At 44.2% G+C, this 16,669-nt stretch overlaps 1 long non-coding RNA gene across 1 annotated transcript in view; it reads right to left on the bottom strand.

Moving 5' to 3' along the window:
- The window catches only part of LOC124607421, a 1,003,590-nt gene that overhangs the window by 688,201 nt on the left and 298,720 nt on the right, over nucleotides 1–16,669 (bottom strand). The window lies entirely within an intron of this gene.

Here is a 16,669-nt window from a genome sequence, read left to right as displayed (position 1 = left end):
ACTTGTACATACTAAAATCATTATACTTTAAAGCAAGCACTGAAATAAAAGTGGAATTGGTTCTTAACTTCAATAAAACGGGAACACGTTCTTAATCTTACCGGAAGCAAACAAGCGGTAGTTCATATTTTTTGCTGACTAAACGGCACTTTATAAACAGCTATTTACAAATCCCTACGGAAGTAAAGACTGCGGTCTGACCAATCAGTTTTGGGTTTTCTGCAGTACCTCTAAATTACTTAAGCCCATGACGGACGATGTCTTTGATAACACCACAGCTGATTCCCTCCGTTCCCTGCGCCACCTGGGCTATAGCTCCATCTCTAATGACATTTCTGTTGCATGCAAGAGTGCACTGTCTGGCACTGTTAATGTAGTGTGTAATGGTAAAGAGCAGATATTTTTACTGGTGACTGAGGGCAGTGTACTAAACAACATCAAATCAGTATTTACGCCATCTGCAGACTAGTAATTACAGCTACTACAAGTTGTTTTTAGTTTGGGCAGCACCTCCAAGTACGTGTGACAATAACAAGCCATTAATGCTTATTTTCCCCCTGAGCAGCAGGTCAGGTATTGAAGAGTGGACACACGGACGCAAAATGGTTTGTCTATACTGATGCGGGTAGTCCACTTAGTGGTGCAGTTACGACTATACAGAAAACACCAGGTAATAAATTATGTGACATGTTTGCGGGCAGACTGTTCGACGCAGACAAACAGCAACTAACACATTGATGTGAGTACGTATGAAGGTACCACATATAAAAATATCTGCACTTATACCTGTTACTCCCAGTATGTTGACGATGTAATTTATATTACCAAGTGACGACAGTGACAAATTCATGTTTTTTTTTCATCTAACGTTAATGATTTTATATTCGCCTAATGTGATGCTGTAAGAGCTACTAAGAACTTGATGGTGGTCAGTCAACCGAAACTGGTTGTTTACATAAAGATTTCATCATCAGCTCATCATTTTAAACACCTACCAGCTGTGGGGCACCACATCCTGCAAATCTATTCTTAAGTCCATTCTTTGGTTTTCGGTACAGCGACCGTCGCAGTATACACCCAAAACGAAGGTTGCCACAACCTGCAACGGCCGGACGTGTGGGTTCTCTAAGTGTTCAGTGCACTCCTCGATATCGCTGCAGCGATACACCGTGGACAGAAATGCTAGGATTTTCCATCCCAGCTATTTCCACGTCGATATCAATTTTTGAGTGAACACGGGATGGGTCTATGATAATGAACGGGTATAATTCAGGAGCGAATTTTTGTTGGTCCGCGGCTATCGTCACAGCTTCGTGCTGGATAACGTCTGTCTCCTTAACATGTGTGAGTAAGCGTAAAAGCCGTTCGCGAGCGCTGGCCGGCCCATCGGTACCGACCGACCGCTGTGTCGTCCGCTGCCAATGGCGTCTTTAGATGCGGTATGGAGGGGCGTAGTGTCAGAACACCGCTCTCCCAATCGTTATCAGTTTTCGTGACCTGGAGCCGTTACTATCCGGTCAAATAGGTCCTCAGATGGCATCACGAGGCTGAGTGCACCAGTTCGATCCCTCCCACCAAGGAGAAACCGCTGTCTGTACCAGGAATCGAGCCCGTGTCCTTCACATGGCAGTCAGCCGTGCTGACCAGTCAGCTTTGGAGGTGGACGACTAACAGCACTGAACGAAGAGTATCGATATTTTACTCATGGTTATTATCGTGATAATAGTGTCGTATTCATAACAGTATCAGGAGAGAAGTACGATACCCTGAGTTATCGATATCTATATTTCATAAAAAGATTACATGTTATTGCCTTCAGTGTATCCATCCCTCTGTGTTTAATTATCAATAACAGAGAGACAGATAAACAGACAGATAGATAGGTAGACAGACAGAGAGACGGAGATAGAGAGATAGAAAAGCATTTTAAATAGAATAATATAAGCATTAAATCAAATAATATTTTTTATATTCATTGCAGATCACAATTTTTAAAATTCTTGAACCTGAAATATGATATTACAGAACGGGTTATCAGACAATCGGCTGAATAGTACGAAAACGTACATAAATTTAATCTTACTCATTAGAGATGCCGCAACTTTACAGCCTTTAAAATATTTATTGTAACACTCTCAGTTGTAATTTACTGACAACCAGTTTGAATCACATTTGGTGATCATCTCCAATTCTAAAAATTGGATGAAATAAAACATTAATAAATAATTATTTAAGTAAATAACAAAGACTGAAAACATATAAAATTCTTAAAATTATAGCTGAGTAAGCTGATAACACAGATTAACAAAATTTAAAATTTAAGATTGGTTAGTCACGAGCTGTTGAGACTCAAATTTCCCTAAAAAAGAATAGTCACAAGCTGTAAAAAGAAAAAAGGAACAGCACTATAGTACACTTGTGACGCCATTCAGTCGCATCCAGTATTCTATCAAACCGACTTTGCATCATACAGACCCCTGTTTCCTGGATGGTGGTTACGGGAGGAAGGTGGCTGGGAGGGGGGGGGGGGGGGAGAGGACAGGTACTAACACCGTGCGGTACTAAAATGTAACAAAGATATTGTCTAAAGGAAGTATGCAATTGCAGGCGGGGTGGCATCGCCGCGTGGGCAGGCTGAACCCCGTGTACATAAGCAGACAAACACACCTCACAGCCCGCCTGCTGAAAACGTCTTGCACTCTTGCACTGAATGTTTTAGAAAAAAAAATGGTTCAAATGGCTCTGAGCACTATGGGACTTAATATCTGTGGTCATCAGTCCCCTAGAACTTAGAATTACTTAAACCTAACTAACCTAAAGACATCACACATATCCATGCCCGAGGCAGGATTCGAACCTGTGACCGTAGCGGTCGCGCGGTTCCTGACTCAAGCGCCTAGAACCACACCGGCCGGCAATGTTTTAGATCAATATTTTAATTTCATTATGAATTTAACAAGATGTCTCATACATCAATATTACGAGCATTTATAAATTGCTTCTTGGTTTCAAATGAATTGCATTACATCTTCTAGAAAGTATCTTTGTTACATTTTAATGCCAGATCGTTCCGTATTAAATCAGCACAATGACTGAGTTTCATGTTCTCAAATTTTGATGAAGCTAAGTGTACCTAGTGTCCCTCCATAATTATGAATAAAACCATATTTTTTCGTGATTTAATTAAACATTTATTACGCCTCGAATCTTCAAATTTTCGTTAGAAAGTACTACACGCTGCAGTAGTAAATTGCCATTTTCTCCGGAACCAGGTGAGATACAGACCGGCAAAATCTCTCATTTTAAATCTCTTAAGATGGACTTTCATTTGGTATTCAACATCACAATTAAAAAAATTAAATAACTTTTATATTTTAATTTTCTAAAAAAAATCTATATTTTAAAAATTTTGGAAAATCACAAAAGTTCTTAGCACTATACTCTCACACCTCTGAAATTTTCATTTTGGGATCATCACAGGATCACGTGTAGCAAAATTGTCAAGTTCTATGTGTTGTGTGAATAATGACTTTCATAAAGGCTTTACCTTAAGAAATCACCAACTTAGTTTTAAAAAATTTACTTACTACACGACATTTATAAATTCTTGTAAACTGGACGCTCTGTTGGTTTTGACCTTGTCATTTTCAGGTAAGATGTGTACACGGCCTGTTGAATTCACTGGAGTGACCTTACGTAGAACATCCACCACACGAATCAACGTAACACTGGTTTTTTCCGAGTATGCAAAAGGATATGGACCACATGCATGAGGAAATGTCACCTTTAGCTCATCTTCATCTTTCTCCAAAATTTACGCAAGCCACCACTTGTTGTTATACACTGAAATTTTGTACCCATTTCTACCTGTCAATTACAGTGTTTCTTTTGGTCTGGTGATCAACTGTAGCAATGAACTTTGAGCATATGAGGATATCTTGACAAAGATTTTTGTTATACTTGAAACTACGGGAGTGAATGGATGAAACATTTGAGTCCGTGGAATTATTATTTCCACAAAGGTGTTCCAAGAGAAGGAACTTCGAACGAAACGTTTTCAAGGTTGGTGATGCATCGCAAATATTTTCGTGCACTTGCTCTGTCGTTCGCATGCACGGCCCTCATTCAATTCTTGGCCTGTTGGGGCTCGTGTATTCGGTTATTGAAAAGTGTTGTCACTGCAGCTGTGAACTTTCCGACCACGCACTCTTGCGCCCATGATGATACGACGTGTTTCCGTCCACAAATATTTTAGCAGTGACTTTTCGGTCAAAAACGCCAAAGTCGAGAATCCCAGGGAGCCGAGCTGCGTCATTCGGCCAAAATTTTAGATAAATAATAAATACGTAACAAATGGTTACTGTGATCATTCGATGCGATTTCTGCTATGAAGTACTGATATTAATTAAACAGTATCTAGTAGAAATATGTCGGTATCGAGTGAAAATACTTAACACGAAGAAATATCGAAGAATCAACGACAACAGATTCCAATATGAACACACCGTTGTCATCGTAGAAAAAACTGGGCACGTGTGAGCAGAACTAGCGCTCTGAGCGTCCCATACTTAGTTGATTATCGCAATACCAACTTTCAAAAACAGAAATCCAGAAGATCCCAAATCGCAAAAATTTAACACGTGCATGCGTGCAATCCGGAAATCTTCCGGGAAAAACGGAAAACTTGGCAGGTATAATTATGTATATAGGTAGTTCATCCATACCAGGAATCGAGAATCTCGTCGCTTTTTGCCTGTTGTCGACACTTAATGGCAAGATATCGGTCCCGGGAATTCCAAGACTTCCGAGAATGTTTTATTTTTAAGTTTGAAGACGGGGAACAACAGAGAAAAGAAATATTATTTTCGTGTGTTATAATTACAAATTAACAATTATCTGAGTTTTTCACGTATTTGTACTTTTCTTCTTCCAAATTCATGGCCTATGAGGCAACAGCAAGTACACCATAGGTTTTAATGAGTGAATTTGCTATTATCAAAATGTGTGACATAAACGGCCATATATTTTGGTTTCAATGAGTTAGAAGCTTAACTTTTTTGCACCACCAAGGGACCATAGACCCTAGTATGTGACAAATTTCAACTTGATGTCTACCCGTTCATGTGGAAAAGGTGTCTTACAAGTCATATGGACAGTCAGTCAGATAACAAACGACAAAAACGTTTTTTTCCTGTGAGATAATTGCCAATTAACAGATTTTTTAAAATTCTTCCCTCACTTTTAGTGTTAAACATTCCTTCCTGCCATATTTCGTGATTCTAGAGTAAGGGCAAGTACTCGACAGGTTTTGATGAGAGTTTGAGAGTACCAAAATATGCAAGTAATTGGTCGTATCTTTAGAGTGCATTTACTTACAACCTTCAATTTTTTATACCGCCATGGGACTCTACACGTTGGCATGTGACGGTCTAGCCGTTCATGTGATAAAAGGGTTTTTAACAGTCGGACAGAGAAACAAGCAGGCAGATGGACAACAATGAGACTCTATAAGGGTTTCGTTTTTAGCGATTGAGGTACGGAACCCTAAAAATAAGAGTTGGAGATCATTCTGCAGAAATCCCGGCGTAGGGCGAGCAGGACGAGTTGGTCACGGTCGCAGTTCGGCTGTTGGCGCCCCGGGACAGACCCAGCCGCCACTCAACATGATTGCTCTCCTCCGCCTCCAGCCTCAGACGCGCCGTGTGCTGTAGTAGCCAGTACTGGTGCACAGCTGTCACTGCAAACGGCTAGCAGCAACGCAATCCCCTAGAGCTTCGCTTGTCAGCACTGAACTGCGAACAGGTGGAAAACCAGTTGAACTTTAGTTCGGCCCGTTACACGCGCAGCATTATAACTCTGAGATATACTGTCAGCTGTAGCCGTTGGCAATAAAGAAGCAATACAGCTGCTGCGGAACAACAATGTTCATTTGTGTCTCTGCAGATTAAAGTTGTTTGCTGCGCTCTAACTCGAATTCAGAACTGAACTGCGAACAGGTGGAAAACCAGTTGAACTTTAGTTCGGCCCGTTACACGCGCAGCATTATAACTCTGAGATATACTGTCAGCTGTAGCCGTTGGCAATAAAGAAGCAATACAGCTGCTGCGGAACAACAATGTTCATTTGTGTCTCTGCAGATTAAAGTTGTTTGCTGCGCTCTAACTCGAATTCAGAACATTTCCTTTGGTGAGCAACGCTCTTAGTGGGTGGGTTAACCGTGCCCGACTCACGACCCGCCCACACAGCAGTTACTGCCACTGGTCTCTCTCTCCTGCATTCCAAACTTCACGAAAGTTATCCTGCATGTCTTGCTGCACTAGCACTGCTGGAAGAAATGATACTTCAGAGGAATGGCTTAGCCACAGCCCAGGGGATTGTTTCCAGGATGAAATTTCACTCTGTAGCGTAGTGTCCGCTGTTTTGAAACTTTCTGGTTTATTAGGTGTGACGTGCCTGATAGCCCAATTCATACCCGTGAAAGGCAACGCTCCGGATTTGAGTCTCAGTCTGGCACTCAACTATGGCGCCACCTTGTTCAGCCTTATTTCTAGTTAGGTAAAGGTAAATACTCCATGTATCAGCTCACACAACGGTTTTCAGAAAACACGATAAAGAGGTTACATTAAATGCCTTAAAACAGTAGACGTTAAACTGCGGCGAGCGGGCCGCAAGCGATTCGAATGAAGTACGGCACACGAACCACTCACATTAGCATGATCACCAACACGATTCGACGTCTACGTGCAATCACAGATGGCAGGTGGCAGGACAGGCAGAAGAGGCACTCGTTGTCGCAGTGCAGAAACGGAGCAATTTATCTGACGTCCGAAAGGGTATGATCATCGGCCTTCGGGCCAAGCGTGAAAGCATTTCCGAAATGGCTAATTTTGTAAACTTTTCGCATGCCGTCGTATACTATGCATGGCAAAATGGCACTATACAAAACCGGCACCGAGGCGACTGTGATGTAGTATTGTCCACAAAAATGGTTCAAATGGCTCTGAGCACTATGGGACTTAACATCTATGGTCATCAGTCCCCTAGAACTTAGAACTACTTAAACCTAACTAACCTAAGGACAGCACACAACACCCAGCCATCACGAGGCAGAGTAAATCCATGACCCCGCCGGGAATCGAACCCGGGAACCCGGGCGTGGGAAGCGAGAACGCTACCGCACGACCACGAGACGCGGGCTATTGGCCACAGATGAGAGAGCTGAACCACAAATGCGGGGAGTTTTTAGGGCAAACAGACGTGCAACTGTTGAGCAACTGACCGCCTAGATGAAGAAAAGGGCTACCAACAGCGTCTCCTCAACGACTGTTCGGCTTAAGATGCTGCATATGGGCCTGAAGCATCAGGCGCCTGGTTAATGCGCCCATGCTCACTGCTGTTCATCGGCGACGAAGGCTGGAATTTGTACGCCGATACCACAACTGGACGTCCCCTGAGATGGCCTTTTCTGATGAACCACGTCTTATGCTCCATCGAACAGACGTCCATTGGCTTGTACGGCGTGAAACACCTGAAAGCAAACACAGGAGAGACCGTTGTGGTCTGGGGAATGTTTTCGTGACATTCCCAGGGTGATTTCGTCATTCTGGAAGGCACAATGGGTCAACACAAGTATGCATCAATTTTTGGGGACCATGTCCATCCCTATATGCAGTTTGTTTTGTCTGTGCACGATGGCACCTACCAGCAGAACACTGCAATGTGTCACACAGTACGCAGTTTACGAGACTGGTTCGAAGAGCAGCGTGATGAGTTTATAGTAGTCCCCTAGCCACCAAACTCCCCGGATTTGAACCTAACAGAGAATCCTTGGGACCACCGCGGTCGCCCTGTTCGCGCCATGGATCCTCAACCGAGAAACCTAGCGCAGCTGGCCACGGTACCGGAGTCGGTATGACTCCACATCCCCTGACCGTGCCTTCCAGAAGCTCACTGACTCTCTTCCTGCACGTCAGCGCTGCCAAAGATTGTTATTTAGGCTTCTGACAGGTGGTCACATCACTGTGACTGGACCGTGTACTAGTGCGGCCTATGTTTCGGGGTCGCGTTAGGGACTTCTTAGGAGTACAACTTTTCTTCTCAGAAAAAAATAAATAAACAAAAGCTTAATTCTAATTGGCGTTGGTGAATTCAGCTGTGGGCTAAGTAAAGTCAGCCACTTACATCAGGGGCAGACGGGTAGGTACCGTTGCCACCGCGAAGATAAAGGATGGAAGAGTCGGAATGTTTTATTGTTTGTCTTTCAGTACTGACAACCCATGGGCGTTTGCCATACCGATGAGCTGTTACGATATTAATAAAACAGATAAACTGCAGGGACGGATTCTTAACTGGAAATGGAGGAAAAATGGTCCTGTTATCATGTGTCCGAAAACTGACGGTGTGTGTACAACGACAATAAACGTTCCGCAACTCCGGAACGCAGTACAGAGCTGCAGCGCATCCACGTCACAACAGATGTTCAAAGTGGCCTCCACTGGACTATCGGTGAGAGGAATAGTACAGGTTGTCATGCAGGATTCACATAATCGTACTTTGGCTTACACCATACTGGCGAGCCACTTGCCTGAAGTTTGTACTAGGGTTCTTCCCAATATCCTGTAGAATCTGGTCCTCCAAATCTGGTGTATGCATTGTCTGCCGCCCCCTTGAACGTTCGTCTATCTGAAAGGATCCGTGATCACACAAACGCGTAAAAAGAGCTTGAAATGCGTGATGTGGTTGATGTCGGTGAAGGTACTGTTTTGGTACAGCCGCACTGCCTCTCGGCCGTTTCCATCTGCTTGGCCGTACACAAACACCATCTCGGCTTGTTACCCACATGTATAACGGACCATTTTGCTGCTTACAGTACGCTGCGCAAATCACGCAGTGTGCAGCACTCAAGAAATACACGACATGTGCTCAGAGGAACTGTCATTCGCCAGCGCCATCTACCGTGGCAACGATGCATTTCCCAACACATGTCCATAAGACATTTATCCCTCCATTTCCAGTCAGAAATCCATCCCTGCAGTTTGTCGGTTTTACTAATGTTCACTCTGTACATTTCTAACGGAAGTTACATGGCTTCGTGACTGCGCTTTATAGAGATAGTCATCTTCAAATGCGGTACATACATGAAATTAAATCAAAGCTGTTTTAATACAACGTAACGAGTAGAGGGAAAACGATATTCAAAACATTTAGTAAACATCTCTTATGGTGTCTCTATTGCATATTGCATTTAAATAAATACAGTTACTGTTATTAGTCAATTAATCATTCCCTCACGCAGAATGCAAAACAACAACACTTCCACAACTACATTGTCATAAGTTTGAAGTCGCCGAGGGTGCCGGCCGGAGTGGCCGAGCGGTTCTAGGCGCTACAGTTTGGAACAGCGCGACCGCTACGGTCGCAGGTTCGAATCCTGCCTCGGGCATGGATGTCCTTAGGTTAGTTCGGTTTAAGTAGTTCTAAGTCTAGCGGACTGATGACCTCAAATGTTAAGTCCCATAGTGCTTGGAGCCATTTGAACCAATTCTGAACCATCATTTACTGTCTGGGAGAATCACTGTAGGGGTACGAAACCACACAACTATCAGAGCAGTGTGGGAGGGAGAGAGGGTGAAATAGCAGTGTAGCACTCGATGCGAAAATACCCATACAGTACTTGAGGAGAGAGTATTTAAAGACTTGCAACGAACCTTACAAATAATTTTAAACCTTTACGAAGCAGTTTCTCGCTGACGACCTCCCTCCCCCCCCTCCTGCCCCCCTCCCACCAATATATGAAACGAAAAACGTTTGTCGCTTATTGCATTTTCGCTGTTCACGCAGTAAAACTGCCACATGAAGCAAGACGGTCCAAAAAAATGGTTCAAATGGCTCTGAGCACTATGGGACTCAACTGCTGAGGTCATTAGTCCCCTAGAACTTAGAACTAGTTAAACCTAACTAACCTAAGGACATCACAAACATCCATGCCCGAGGCAGGATTCGAACCTGCGACCGTAGCGGTCTTGCGGTTCCAGACTACAGCGCCTTTAACCGCACGGCCACTTCGGCCGGCACCAAGACGTTTCAATTTATTACTTATTTACTTATTTTGAGACACACTCTGTGGACACTATTCACATACACCACTGAAAGTACAAGAAAAATAACATCATCGAACGCCATTTAGTTCTGGAGATACGACGTTATAAACATTGAACGCGTGAAAAACTGTCGCATCATGCAAGATGTTTAAATTTATTACTTCGTTGCTACTACTCCATTCGCAGCACTTTTCGCAGCCAGTTTACATATTAACCGTACCCACAAAAATATATTACTGTACGACACGTGGTTCAGGACATATTATATCATAAACACAGAGATGCCAGGAGCAACCGCCATATCTGGCAGAACGTTTTAATTTATTACTTCTTTGTACTAACTCTATTCACAACACGTTTCGCAAACAGTAGGCACATACACCACTGGATGTACCTGCAAAATCGTAACATTGTACGGAACATAGTTCAAGAGATACATCATAAGCAGTAAGCTGCGCGAAAATGAAATTGCAGGGTGAAACTCGCTAGACATACAGGCGAAATACGTGTACAAATACGCGTTAAATATGTGTGAAATATATTTGGCATGTGCGTATGCGAGAAAATCCAAGGTAAAAAGTTCATCCTAAACTGGTGGAACGATTTCAGTCAGATTTGGTACACACACTAGTTACAGTCTGAATAGAAACACTGTAGGGGTAAGAACCACCAGCCTACTATTGGGGTGTCACAACATGGAGAGAAAAGAGAGAACGAGGAGATGGAAAGACAGCGAGGGGACAGAGCAGATAGGTACAGAGAGGAGGAGGAAGAGATGGGCAGAGATAGCGGAGGGAGGAAATGGAGAAACAGAAAGAGAAAGACAAAGAGAGAGCAGAGAGAGAGAGAGAGAGAGAGAGTGGTGGTGGTGGGTGGTGGTTAGTGTTTAACGTCCCGTCGACAACGAGGTCATTAGAGACGAAGCGCAATCTCGGGTTAGGGAAGGAGTGGGAAGGAAATCGGCCGTGCCCTTTCAAAGGAACCATCCCGGCATTTGCCTGAAACGATTTAGGGAAATCACGGAAAACCTAAATCAGGATGGCCGGAGACGGGATTGAACCGTCGCCCTCCCGAATGCGAGTCCAGTGTGCTAACCACTGCGCCACCTCGCTCGGTGGAGAGAGAGAGAGAGAGAGAGAGAGAGAGAGAGAGAGATAAAGAGAGGAGAGGAGAGGAGGACATGGACAAAGAAAGGAGAGATCACATGGACAGAGACAGGGGAAGGAAGTGAAAGGCATAAATGAACAGACACAGGGGGAGAAGGAAATGGACAGAGAAAGAGAAGAGGAGGACACGGACAGACAGAGGGGAGAGGACAAGGTGGACACAGAAAGGAAAGGAAATGAACAGAGAGAGGGAGAGGAGGAGATGGACAGAGAATGGGGGAGCAGGAGATGGACAGGGGAAAGGAACAGGTGGGCAGGGTGGAAGGAGTAGGTGGACGGAGGGGGAAGGGCAGATTCATTGAGAGAGGGGCAGGAGGAGATGGAATGAGAGTGGAGGGTGCAGGAGGTGAACAGAAACAGGGTGTTGGTGTGATGGCGAGAGAGAGAGAGAGAGAGAGAGAGAGAGAGAGAGAGAGAGAGAGAGAGAGAGGGGGGGGGGGTTCGGGGGGAGGGGGGAAGTGACGGATAGGGACATGTGGGGTTGATAGAAGAAGGAGCAGAGGTGTATAAAGAGTGTGAGGATGAGTAGAGAAGGGGGGAAAGAGAAGGTGGATTGAGGAAGGGGGAAGGGGAAGGTGGACAGACAAAGGAGCCAAGAGGAGATGGACAGAGAGAGGAAGGAGGAGGAGATGGACAGAGGGTGTGGGGAGATGGAGAGAGCGAGAGAGAGAGAGAGAGGAGGGAGGAGGAGATGGACAAATAGAAGATTGAAATAAATAAATACCCAGGCAATGCCGAGTTTCTAAGCTAGCGAAATTATAATAATAGCCCATGGAAAGAGAATCAGAGCCATATGACAAATCAGAAAAAGATATCTTAAAGCAATTCGTGATCCAACAGTGTCCTTATGCAAATAATAACAATAATAACGCTTGGCACAAATGAACCACTGAAAAAACGCTAAAATTACCGGCACCATCTGCCAGCGTCAAAGAATTGGTGGCACTACAAGCCAGAAAAAGTTGTCGAAAATGAATATATCAAGTGAAGAGATAAATATGAAAATGAGTCCGTGATCATACGGTGGCACTTTATTTTACAGGTTCGTCTTGAACACTCAAAAACTTTTACACTTCACTCTTACCGGTTTCGGTTACTGCCATCTTCAGATCATAAAATATTCTGATGTAGGTATCAACGTCAAATTATATATGTACGTAGACAGTAGTAAATACATCAGAGAGCACAATTGTAGAAAAAAAGGAAATGTGGATCACTAACATTGCCAACCCAGGCGACAACAAAATGGTTCAAATGGCTCTGAGCACTATGCGACTTAACTGCTGAGGTCATCAGTCGCCTAGAACTTAGAATTAATTAAACTTAACTAACCTAAGGACATCACACACATCCATGCCCGAGGCAGGATTCGAACCTGCGACCGTAGCGGTCACGCGGTTCCAGACTGAAGCGCCTTTAACCGCACGGCCACACCGGCCGGCAGGCGACAACAGATTCGATGAGAAACAACTGGAATAACTTGCCAGATATGAGGATTTGAAAATCAAACTACAACGACTCTGTTCCCAGTAGTTCTCGGCATACTGGGAACAGTGTTGAAAGATCTTAGGGGGCACTTGAAAACTGCTGGCATTGATAAAATATACGTATACCAACTTTAACGAGTTCTGCACGAATTATATGAAATAAAATCGTCGTAACTCCTGAACGGTTTGCGTTACGACTTTCAAACGGCACGGTTGGCCGCGGGGTATGATGAGAATTAGTATATGCATGAGCATGCCCTTTGGTGTTGTCGGCCATTTGCACATAAAAACGTCACGGTTCAGCGTGCCTGAGCGTATAGCAACTGTGAAGGCCTGCTATGCGAGCAATAACATTCCAACTGTCGCTGAAAGGAAGTTTGCGGTCGGGTTCAAGCTGAAAACAACCGTTCCAAGTTGCTAACAATCTAAAATTTGATTCACAAGTTTGAGAGATCGGGTTGTTTCGTGATGACAGTGTTGGCAATGTCGGTCGTCCAAAAAGGATGAAAACTCCTGAAAACATCGAGAAGATACGCGCTGTGTTTCAAACTGGCCCTAGGAAATCGATCAGAAGAGCTGTACAACAGTTGGGAATCAAGTGGAAGACACCGCGACTTATTGTTGTTGAAGACCTGTATCTCTTCCCACACAAAATTCAAACTCATCAGCCATTAAGCCACAGGGCCATGGAACAGCGGTTTTATTTTGCCAGCACTATTGTCCACAGAGTTGACGAACGGACTTTGATGTAAATATGGTTTGGTTTAGCGACGAAGCCTATTTTCATTTGAATGGGTTCATCAAAAAGCAAAATGGGCGCATTTGGGGCACTGAGAAGCCGCATTTCGCGACCGAGAAGTCTATTCACGCTCAATGGGTGACTGTGTGGTGTGCGATGTCCAGTCACGGAATAATCAGTGCGATATTCCTTGAGGGCGCGGTGACTACAGAACGGTACGTGAAGCTTTTGCAAGATGATTTTCATCCCCATTATCCAAAGTGGCCCTTATTTCGACAAGATGTTGTTCACACAAGACGGAGTTTGACCCCATCGAGGCAGCAAAGTGTTTGATGTCGTGGAGGAGCACTTTTGGGACAGCATTCTGGCTCTGTGGAATCTAGAGGCCACTGGCATGGGCATCGATTGGCCGCCATATTCTCCGTACCTGAACACATGCGACTCCTTTTTGTGGGGCTATATTAAAGACGAGGTGTTTAAATCCGAATGTATGTAGTGACGTTTTCATGTTGGACAACGTGTGCACACGCCGTAGTCTGTAACTAATTTACGTTTTTTTCCATATAGTTCAATAACTGTCACCCCATATCATTCAGTCTTACACGTTTGCCGGCCGCTGTGGCCGAGCGGTTCTAGGCGCTTCAGTCTGGAAGCGCGCGACCGCTACGGTCGCAGGTTCGAATCCTGCCTCGGGCATGGATGTGTGTGATGTCCCTAGGTTAGTTAGGTTTAAGTACTTCTAAGTTCTAGGGGACTGATGACCTCAGCTGTTCAGTCCCATAGTGCTCAGAGCCATTTGAACCATTTCTTACACGCCTCAGAAGTGTCCGATCATTGACAAAATGGGAAATCCAGCTTAGTGTAATAATAATAATAAAATAATAATGTTTACAGCGGCAGGAAAGTTGTAGGAGTTAAATGAATATACTCCGTTAACCAATGCACGTGATGTAGCGCATCACTTCGTCATTGAGATGCCTATGTTTGGCAGTTCTAATAGTGTGCAACAGGCTTCTATTGTCATTTGTCGTGACTCTGCCTCTCTCACGAGCCGAGTAATTTTTGCACGAGGAAAACGTCGCCTTTCGCTAAGTTTACACATTGCTTCTGACACATTCATTAAACTTGTTGCGAAACTTCCCCCGGAGGCTAGAACTGTTAGCTAACAGCTCTCGGTCGGTTCACACAGAATTTTTTGGGAGAGCTGATATTAAATGGTGCTGCGTTCTCACTTAGCTTGACACTTTTAGGGTTACTGGCCGTAATTTAGCATCTCATCATGTTTTTCAGAAACAAAGAAAGTTATTATAACCCCGGTTCACAGTGCAAGGTAAGAGTTGAAGAAAAAGACTTAATCGGGATGTCAAGGCTATTCATGAACATATTTTTCGCTTTTGGACGTGAAGGCATCGCGTTATGTCAGCTTACCTTACAGGGAATGAAAATCAACAACGTAGGGGTGTCTGATCAACAGTATCCGAACACCTATCAGTGGGCATTAATATGGAATCTGTCCGCCTTTTCAGGTCGGGAAACTGGACACGCTAGTCCATTTCAGGAATCTTAACGTACAAAAATCAGTTCCTCTCAGAAGCTGAATAATGACACAGTGCAGCGTCATGTCGATACAAACAAATTGATTCTTTACTGTAAGCAGTTCACAATGCTGCAAAATGTGTCCAATTCTTCACATCACCTCCTCATCACACATGATGACAGGTAACGTTCTCCAGCCATTCTCTGAAACCAAGCCAATCCATCGGACTGCCACAGGCTACAGCGTGATTCACCACTCCAGATCACTCGCTTCCAGGCATCTCTGTCCAATGGTGTCGCTCTTTACACCACCTCAAGCATCGCTTGGCCGTGACTACAGAAATGTGTGGCTTATGAGGTGCTACAGCCTACCGTCAGCGGCATCTGATGTAGAAGAACAACAACAATATGTACATAAATTTCTACAACATGACAACTGTACAGATAACACCAGACACATAAGTCAGTTACCATTATGTATCTCTATAGCAATGACATGCGTGGCAGTTATTACGACAGGACATTATATCCGTTCTATCACATAGTACACAGGTTGTCATGTATGTTACTGTTGTCAAGTCTTGACCAGTGTCAGTTCTTGACATCTGACATAACTGTCTCGTAGAGTAGACGTGGAACTTGCAGCTCAAAGTGTCTACATTACATATATTTTGTTATTTCTGAGCTCATATTTATACGCATCTGTGACATGTATTGATACATACTTTTATCGACCTCAAACTTCCGCCCTCAGAACAGTACCGTCTGGCCACACAGAATGCCTTTCGTCAGTGGCAAGAGGACTGGAACGTATTTCCACTATTGGGGGAAGATATTACGCCTGCGTTCAACCTGTTACTCCACGCAGAACCTGGTTTCGCGATATTCGTTTTGCCAGATGGCTAATGTCTACTGTCTGCCGCATGAGATTCAACCACAGAAGCCTTCCCGTGCACCTCCTCTGCATTGCAAATACTCCAACCTCCTCTGTGACTAACAGTGTTACAGAATGTGACTTCAATCACATCCTCTTTTAATGTGCAAAATGGGACAGGCACAGGCAAACATTTTTACAACAGTTAGGTCTACATCTGCATCGATACTCTGCAGTCTGCCTTACGGTGCGTGGCGGTGCGTGCCCCGTATCACTACTAGTCATTTCCTTCCCTGTTCGAGTCGCAAACGAGGGAAAAATGACTGCCTATACGCCTCCGTACGAGCTTTAATTTCTCGTATCTTATCTTCGTGGTCCTTACGCGAAAATTATGTTGGAGGCAACAGAATCGTTCTGCAGTAAGCTTCAAATGCTGGTTCTCTAAATTTTCTCAGCAGTGTTCCTCAAAAATAACGTCGCCTCCCCTCCAGGGAGCCCCATTTGAGTTCCCGAAGCATCTTCGTAACAATTGCGTGCTGTTCGTACCTACCACTAACAAATATAGCGGCCTGTCTCTGAATTGCTTCGATATCCTCCTTTAATATGACCTGATACGGATCCCTAACACTCGAGCAGTACTCCAGAATAGGTCGTACTAGCATGCTATATCCAGTCTCCTTTACAGATGAATCACACTTTCCTACAGTTCTCCCAACAAACCGAAGTCGACCATTCGCCTTTCCTATCACGCCGGCCGGAGTGGCCGT

This window comes from Schistocerca americana, chromosome 3 (genome assembly GCF_021461395.2).
Source record: "Schistocerca americana isolate TAMUIC-IGC-003095 chromosome 3, iqSchAmer2.1, whole genome shotgun sequence".
Taxonomy (NCBI): domain Eukaryota; kingdom Metazoa; phylum Arthropoda; class Insecta; order Orthoptera; family Acrididae; genus Schistocerca; species Schistocerca americana.
This window is presented reverse-complemented; position numbering and strand designations above follow the sequence as displayed.